At 38.3% G+C, this 9,102-nt stretch overlaps 1 protein-coding gene across 1 annotated transcript in view; it reads left to right on the top strand.

The window, feature by feature from the left end:
* The first annotated feature begins 7,673 nt into the window (after positions 1-7,673).
* The window catches only part of LOC137124220 (beta-1,3-galactosyltransferase 1-like), a 4,724-nt gene continuing 3,295 nt past the window's right edge, over positions 7,674-9,102 (top strand). The window contains exon 1 of the mRNA XM_067498980.1: positions 7,674-7,811. The gene's annotated coding sequence lies outside the window, so the exon portion shown is untranslated. The remainder of the gene's footprint in view (positions 7,812-9,102) is intronic.

The raw sequence follows: 9,102 nt of genomic DNA, 5'->3' as shown, positions 1-9,102 counted from the left end.
GATCTAGTGAAATTAGTTTTTTGTATTGGTAGTTGGTTTTTTTGCTGCTCTTAGGTGAATATGAAAACATACAGGATCTATATTCTTCACTAATCCAGATGCAAAATAAACACGATGCTGTACACTTGAGTTTTAGCTCAGTCCAGCTCAGCACAATGTGACTTTCATTCATGCAGGAATTCTAAAGAAAAAGCTGCATCATGTTCATATTGAATCAGAAAGTCAACACCCAGAGCACAGAGGTACAAGGACATGTAGTTCTACTTCATTGTGCACATACATTAATGTTGAACTATCTATGAACCGAAGTTAAAAGTTAAATCCTGTTTCAGAGAAACCGGTTTCCAAGTTTTCCAACAAACTACAAATGATTTACATTGTACATGAAAATGTAAATATTGTGACACTTTCAATATTATAAAGTTAATTTGCTACTTGTGTTTGAACATTTATATCATTGCAGTCACACCTTCAACATATTAGCAACAACAGTTTGTTGTTGCTAATATTTTGAAGGTGCTTCAGCTGGATCAGCTGTCAGACTTTAGAGTTACTGTGGTGATGTTTGGAGTTCATATTTACCCATAGACACTGTCAGTTACAGTACCATTGTCTACACTTAGCCACCAATCCTGAATTATTTCACACCTGTCAGTTAAAAGCCTGCATTCTGTATTTTTATTGCCGTGCATGAGCATCTGCATCTATTGCTACAGTGTTTGTAAATTCACTGTAAATAATATCTAATTGTTTAATAACCCAAAGATTTTAGATGAATGATTTATTGAATTGGGTGTTTAAGACAAATATGGGGTCAGTACCTGAAATGTGCTACATGACAGATACAGTACATGCTGTTTGTGCCTCTTTCAATGTCACAGAGTTTTAATGGTTTTCTACTAAATAGTAGGCTGTGGCATAGGGGATGTTATAAGCCAGGGAGGACAAATCAACTTGACTATAAAAGGAGTCTAAATGGGCTGGAACTGGTTTGGCAGTTCCTGGGTCAGCCACGAACACAACAAACACATCAATCACACAAAAGTGTCTCAGAAACACAAAAATATATGTAACTTTTGTTGATTTTCTTTTTCCCTACAAGACAAATATGTTTTTGTATGTTACAGAAGCCAGTGTGCTGCAGGCGATACAAACTTTTTTTTTTGTCCTTTCGGCTTATCCAGTGAGTTCACGGTCGCCACAGCGGATCATTGTCCGCATGTTGATTTGGCACAGTTTTTACGCCTGATACCCTTCCTGACGCAACCCTCCCCAATTTCTACCGGGATTGGACCGGCACTGCACAGCGGGGGATGGGAATGGGCTGTTAGGGGTTCAGTGTCTTGCCCAGAGACACTTCGACATATAGCCAGGGCTGGGCTAAGATTAACAGCCTGCCTTCTTCTCATAGCAGAAGAAGTGAAAATAAATAGAAAAATAAATGTAAAAATGAAAAGATGTGTAATTAAAGAAAAGTGAGAAGAAAAATGGGTGTAAAATATATAAATAAATACATGCGGGAATGAATAATTACAGAAAGAAAATAAAATGTGCACATTTATTAGTTTTTATTTGCTTATTTTTAAACGTATTCATTTATTTTGAATTAATCTTTTTCTCCGTGTCCCTTTTGGGCCCCTACATATTCGATATGATAATTATACTTGATAATGATAATTTAAAAAGTTTGTGATGTTAAAACAAAAAAAGGTGAAATAACCTGCGACAGATGCAAAGATAGGAAAGAAAAACGTTTGTTGGAGTCACTTTGGAACTGTCTTATCTGGCTGTGACGCTGATGGCTGTGACGTGGTGAGGGGTCAAACAGCGACGGTGGGGTTTCCCAATCTTATTCTCCTTCATCCGAGGCTTAAAGTTCAGATGTCAGAGTCCCCTGCTTCTGTTGAATCGTTAACTTGTTAAAGAAAGTATCCAGCTACACCCGACGCAGTGGCTCCAAACATGGCTTTTAAAACAATACTTAGCTTTTCTACAGAGAACAGGAGAATTCAAACTATTTCAACAATCCTGCTACTCCAGGTTGCCTCTTTGTTCTTTTAGTGCTTGAAAAGCTGCTGAACCCGGGTTTTCGTTAACGCATAAATATTGCAATAAGAATTGCTTTCAGTAAGTTTATTTTTTATTTTCTAAAAGCCCAATAACCGTCAGGGATTTGGTTGTATTTCTTAATATTCCTGCAACAATCCGTGTACATGTAAGCAGCAAATTATTGACTGGAGGAAGAGGCTACTTCCTCATCCCACCTCAGACCCAGGGAAAAAGCAATAATCAAGAAGGTAAAAAGTATATTAGTATTTGATATTGTGGCTGATCTACTCAAAGCATCATGTTTAAAATATTTCAGCGAGGAAAAACCATTAACAGGTTACAGAACTAGGCTTTAATGTGACGTTTCCTGCTGCAGATTTCAGAAGCTTTTCCAGTTCAAAATCCTGTTTCAATAGCAGACAGTACTACAACCTAATACTTTTTACACAAACCTTTAAGATACTGAAATGAGTGTAATGAGGTAGTGACATTCAAAACTAAGTCTGCATCTGTTAAGGTTTTAGCTCTAAGGAAGTGTGTTGTGGGTTTGCTGATGAATTGTATTAAAAAAAAAAGAGGAAGGCTAAGATGTGGAAACCTGGGCGGAAATTGTCAGCTGCTGATACTGATTGTATGTTGGTTTTAGCTATGCACTAATAGAAGATGTGAAATGTTGTAGGTCTGTTTTTTTGTCGTTTGTCGTCCTCAGGTTTCGATATTGTATTGACGCTGCGATCCTGCATATAGTAGATTTCACATCTCATTTTATGATGCAGAATAATTGACCGATAAGTGGAAGAAGTTAGCAGTGACGTGACACGAGCTGCACTGTGGACAATCCAGTAAGTGGGTTCAAATTCCACCCCACCAGGTGTTGCCTCACCCAGCCACAAACGGCCACCTTGGTGCTGGTCTCGAGCCAGACTAAAAATGGGAGGGTTGGCATAAAAACCTCATGCAAAATCAACATCTCCGGGTGTGCAGAGTGTCCTGTTACAAGCTAAAACTATAGTGTAAAGAGATCCCTCTGCTAACAAAAGATGACTCATCACACAGATTGACAGCTGGAGGTAACTGGAGGTGCTTTGTTGTTTGACCAGCTAGTTGGGGAGGTAATGTGAGCTCTTCTTCTTGATATTCAACAGCTCGAGCAGCTTAAGAATTAGGAAACATGCTGCAAATTTCCAATTAAACAAAAGTTACAAAACTTACTGATGAAGCACAAATTGTTGCTTTTCTCCGATGGATCAATAGGATGAACCTCATTTAAAACACCTTTGGAAGTGCACCTACGTATATCTAGGCTATTATGCAATTATAGCCTACAGTCTAGACATTATCTGTCCATTTAAAGATTTAGCAACGAAGTTCTATGGTCTGTTGAGATCAAAAGCGAGCTATAGCAATATAACTGGTAACGTTGTTTGCACAGTCTCCTCGTCCCATCCACAAAAGATTGTATTGCTTCAGAGAAGTAATAGATCACTTGGTGACACGGCCATTCAGCTCTGCTCTAGGTGTGGCTTTGTTAGGTATTATTGCAATGAGTAAAAGAAACTAGTCTACACATAAAGACCGTTTTTGTGTGGGGAGGTGTAAATAGTTGGAGACTTTGATGGAGGAGGGTGTGTGACTAAACAAAGAGGAGGTGGTGACTGTGAGGACTTGGTGATGTGGAAAACATCACAGTCACCAAGACAATGCAATGGTTCTCGAATAATTAGGATTGTGTTCAAGTGCTGGCTAAGAAACCTGTTGTTGGGATGTTTTTGGTGTGTTCTGTGGATGAAATGTGTTTGAAGGAACTAGGGAATAAACAGCAATAGTTAGTCAGTCATACAGTTTGCATGCAATGATTTGACCCAGCACATTTAGACATACAGTCTCTCATGGGCTACAGCCATAATACATTACACAGCCCACATAAAATACTGTGCACTTTCTAACTGAAAGAAAACTGAGAGCAGATTGTCGCACAGTGTCCCCTTTGTTAAGAAGCTGTCAGTAAATAAAGGGCTTAAAATCAGCTTGAACATCAGCAACTTTGCTGTTTTTGTTCCACACAAAGTTGCTACTGTAGGTTACTTTAGTTTGTATTCTTCAATAATGACCACACGTTTTCATTGTGAAGAGTTTGTCGAAGAGATGTTGATGCTTTTTATTACTTTTTAAAAAACATAGTGTTTTACTTTTTTAATTACTTATTCTCCAGAGTATGGAAGTTTGTGTACTTCTGCTACCTCCGTGTGCAACTGGTTGTTGCTCCAGCAATTCCAGATCTCGCCTTTTGGATTGTGCCTTCAGTTGTTCAGTTGCATTGACCTGGGGATTAATCCTGATGACCTTGTTGAATCCGCTGCTTGTGATTTTAGTTTGAGTACGTTCACCGTATTAAAACCTTTCAAGTCATATAGAAAAGGTTTGATAGAAGAGATCTGATTTTTGAGGCACCAAATTTTAAAGATGCCTTTTGCAGATTATTGAATTATGTTGCTGTATTAAATATGCTGTGAAAGTGCTGCATTCATGTGGTGACTGAGTCTCTTTTCTGTTTAGTTTAAGTGGAGAACAGGGCATACGTCTTCATCTGGATCTGCATCCTGGCAGCAGTGGGAGTCATCCTCTTTTTCCCCAGGTTTGACAAGCATATGCACAACTTGTGTTCTGTACCTTACAGAATACCACCGCCATCACGAGCACCATCAAAATCACCATCCCCACCACCATCAACATCACCTGAACCAACATGGGAGGATCCTGCATCATATCATGTGGCCTATCCAAGAAACTACACATTTATCATGGATGACACACCAACATGTAGGACCACAACTCCTTTCCTGATCCTGATGGTTCCTGTTGTAGGTCTGCCTGGAGGAGCTGATGCTGAGCAGCAACAGGAGAAGTAACTTCCAGGACAGCTACCGCAACCTGACAATCAAGACGATGGTCATGCTGGAGTGGTTGGCTGCTCACTGTGTTAAGGCCTCCTATGGCTGTTTTATCATAATAATAAGGATAATAATTAATTTAATTTATAAAACACTGTACATTTGTCAACAAATCTCAAAGGGTTTTTAGCCCATAATAATAGTTCAGTAGTAGCCATTTTCCTCCTATTAGGTTCTTTTCATGGTCTGTTTACATGATAATGGGCAAGACACTGAACCCTCAACAGCTGATTCCCCTCCCCAGCTGTGCAGTGCTGGTCCAAGCCCGGAAGAAATTGGGGAGGGTTGCGTCAGGAAGGGGATCCAGTGTAACAACTGTGCCAAATCAACATGCGGACAATGATCCGCTGTGGCGACACTGAACTCACGGGATGAGCTGAAAGGACAAAAATAAAAAATAAAAAATTGTAATTAACGCTGCTCTTATCAAGTGTAAAACTATACTGCTTATTTCTTGTAACCAAGTACAGTTGGCTGCAAAACTTTGTATTCCCTTATTTTGAATTAGCACAGAAGGCAATGCAGACCTAATCCTAACAAAATGATTATGCATGTTAAACTGGCACCAGTCTGGTTCTTTTATCATTAGAAGTAAAAAAAAAATATATATATAGTAAACGGGTGTATATAAAAAAGTGAAAATTATATTTGTGCAAAAGTTTGCTTCCCTTTGGTAAAATAATTTATGATGAAGGAACATTCGGACTAGATGAACGTGCAAATCATTTTTTTACCCTTTTTGCCATTTCAGAATAAGAGGATGCAAATGTTTGCACCCAGCTGTAATTAGTCTGTAGGCCACAAAAACAAAGATCCATTGTGGGAAGCCAACTGCTGTCTCTTACCTGTAAAACTACTGTTTCAAACCAACCACCCCATCACCACTAGTCCCCCCACTTCTGAAATGCGGTCGCCACTTTATCACATGTCATTTTTGCCATTTCAGAATGAAAGGATGCAAATGTTTGCACCCAGCTGTAATTAGTCTGTAGGCCACAAGAGGGAGAGACTAAAAACAGACCTTTACACCACTGTGACAACCACTGAGCCATATTCTCAGGATCGAGAACATTTGTGAAGCTACCTCCTAACATAAGACAAGCACCATTTGTAAAATGTTTACAGTAGTTTAAGTGTGAGTATGATGTCTATTAATACTTAGACACCAAGATAATGTCACATTTAGTGACCTTATGCTGCTTAATTAATATTCTGATTTGTCCCATATTTGAGCTTGGCTGGGTAGCTCTGTGGGTTAGAGCCGCAGGACCAAATCCCAGCCTACCCACCAGGTGCATCCCTGAGCGCAACAGTCAGCACTAGCTCCCCGTGACCCCGCTGCCATGGCAGCCCACTGCTCTCCCCCCAGGGGGGGATGAGTCAAACGCAGAGAGAGAATTTCATTGTAACATGTATGTGCGATACGTATATGTGGTGGATGTTCTTTCTGTTGTGTTCTAGGGATCAAAAATATATAAATACGTAGAATCCCAAACCTTCCTCTGCAATATTTTGAAACTGTAAAAATCAAAAGCAGAAAATTTTGGAACATTACTTTTGTTACTTTTGTCAGTTTCAAGTTATTTCAGAAACAATTGTATTTATCTTTTTTCGGGTGAGGATCCTAACAATTTACTAAGATACGATCATAATGCACTATAGGTTTATTCTTTTGCATGATTTGATATTTTGGCCCCACATACAGTATATTGTACACACATTTTACTTATAGTTAGAATGTGAGAGAGGTGTAACCTGAAGCAGAGGCGCACCTACCAGAACAGTAGGTGAGTAACCAGTTTAGTCATTTTCCAGCAAGACATGAGATTAGTGTCAAATGGAAATGTTCTCCATCATCCTGCTTCTGCTCTTTAGGTGAATATGAAAACATACAGTATCTACATTCTTCACTAATCCAGATGTAAATTAACAAGGCTAAAATAAACACGATGCTGTACACTTCTGAGTCTACAAGGATTAGCTCAGTCCAGCTCAGCACAATGTGACTTTAATTCATGCAGGAATTCTAAAGAAAAAGCTGCATCATGTTCATATTGAATCAGAAAGTCAACACCCAGGGCACAGAGATAGAAGGACATGTATTTCTACTTCATTGTGCTCATACATTAATGTTGAACTGTCTATGAACCAAAGTTAAAAGTTAAACCCTGTTTCCTAGCAACCGGTTTCCAAGTTTCCAACAAACTAGAAATGATTTACAGTGTACATGTAGATGTAAATATGGTTAAACTTGTTCAGCTAAGAGTAACAGCCTGCCTTATTCTCATAGCAGAAGAAGAGAAAATAAATAGAGAAATAAATGTAAAAATGAAAAGATTTGTAACTAAAAAAAAGTGAAAAGAAAAATGGGAGTAAAATATATAAATTAATACATGCGGGAATGAATAATTACAGAAAGAAAATAAAAGTTCCACATGTATTTGTTTTTATTTGGTTATGTAATTGTAATGTAATTATTTATTTTTAATTAATCTATTTTTCTGTGCCCCTTTTGGGCCCACATACTTTTTATGTGACTATTCATAATAATGATAATTTTAAAAGTTTGTGATGTAAAAAAAAAAGCTGGAATAACCTGCGAAAAATGCAAAGATAGAAAAACTTTTGTTGGAGTCACTTTGGAACTGTCTTATCTGGCTGTGACGCGGATGGCCATGACGTGGGGTGGGGTCAAACAGGAACGGTGGCGTCGAGTACGTGGTTAAATTGGTCCTTGTTTTCTTTTTGTGAATACCTGTGTCAATATGGTCACCTGTGAGGAGTTTTACTATAAACGTGAAGAATTCAAAGGTAAGGTAACGAATAATTAAGCGCTTTGTCCATTTACGCTCCATTACGCACGCTGTTTGCGTAGACCGGTGATTTATTCAGCCAGGGGTTTTCTTTGCGCATTTTAGGAGAGTTTCCCAATCTTATTCTCCTTCATCCGAGGCTTAATGTTCCGATATCAGAATCCACTGCTTAAATCGTTAAATCGTTTACTTGTTAAAAAAAAAAAAGCATCCTGCGCCTCCCGACGCAGTGGCTCCAAACATGGCTTTTAAAACAATAATTTCGCTCAGGACACATAATTTAGCTTCTCTACAGAGAAAAGGAGAATTCAAACTATTTCAACAACCTTGCTACTCCAGGTTGCCTCTTTATTCTTTTAGTGCTTGAAAAGCTGTTGAACCCGGGTTTTCGTCAACGCATTAATATTCAAATAAGAACTGCGTTCAGTAGGTTTATTTTTTATTTTCTAAAAGCACAATAACCGCCAGGGATTTTGTAGTATTTCTTAATATTCCGTGTACATGTAAGCAGCAAATTATTGACTGGAGGAAGAGGTTACTTCCTCGTCCCACCTCAGACGCAGGAAAAAAGAAAAAAATCAGGAAGGTAAAAAGTATATTAGTATTTGATATTTTAGGTTTGTTTAGGTTTTTAATGACAGACGACAGTCGGGTAATTTTGGACATCTATTGGTTAATTAAAAAAAATCACCTAAGCACCTTAAACTCTATAACTACCTTAATTGCCACTTTTGGAACTTGTTACTGATCACCTGCTATATCTGCCAAGGAAAAATACTTCGGACACTCAAACACATCAAGAACCTGACAGGTTCAGGTGAAATTAGAAAATCAGTGTGAATAAGGAACAAATGTATTTGGTGTTTCATGGTTAGGTGACTGTATTAGTGTGACTGCTACTTCGGGTTTGTTGTGGCCGATCTACTCAAAGCATCATGTTTAATATATTTAAGCGAGAAAAAACCATTAACAGATTACAGAACTAGGCTTTAATATGACGTTTCCTGCTGCAGACTTCAGAAGGTTTTCCAGTTCAAAATCCTGTTTCAATAGCAGACAGTACTACAACCTAATAATTTTTACACAAACCTTTAAGATACTGAAATGAGTGTAATGAGGTAGTAACATTCCAAACTAAGTCTGCATCTGTTAAGGTTTTAGCTCTAAGGAAGTGTGTTGTGGGTTTGCTGATGAATTGTATTAAAAAAAAAAAGAGGAAGGCTAAGAAGTGCAGGGCTGTATCACCTGCTGATACTGATTGTATGTTGGTTTTATCTATGCACTAATAG

Source organism: Channa argus, chromosome 3 (assembly GCF_033026475.1).
Source record: "Channa argus isolate prfri chromosome 3, Channa argus male v1.0, whole genome shotgun sequence".
Lineage (NCBI taxonomy): Eukaryota > Metazoa > Chordata > Actinopteri > Anabantiformes > Channidae > Channa > Channa argus.
Note: the sequence above shows the minus strand (reverse complement) of the source record. Positions and strands in the feature narration are given on the sequence as shown.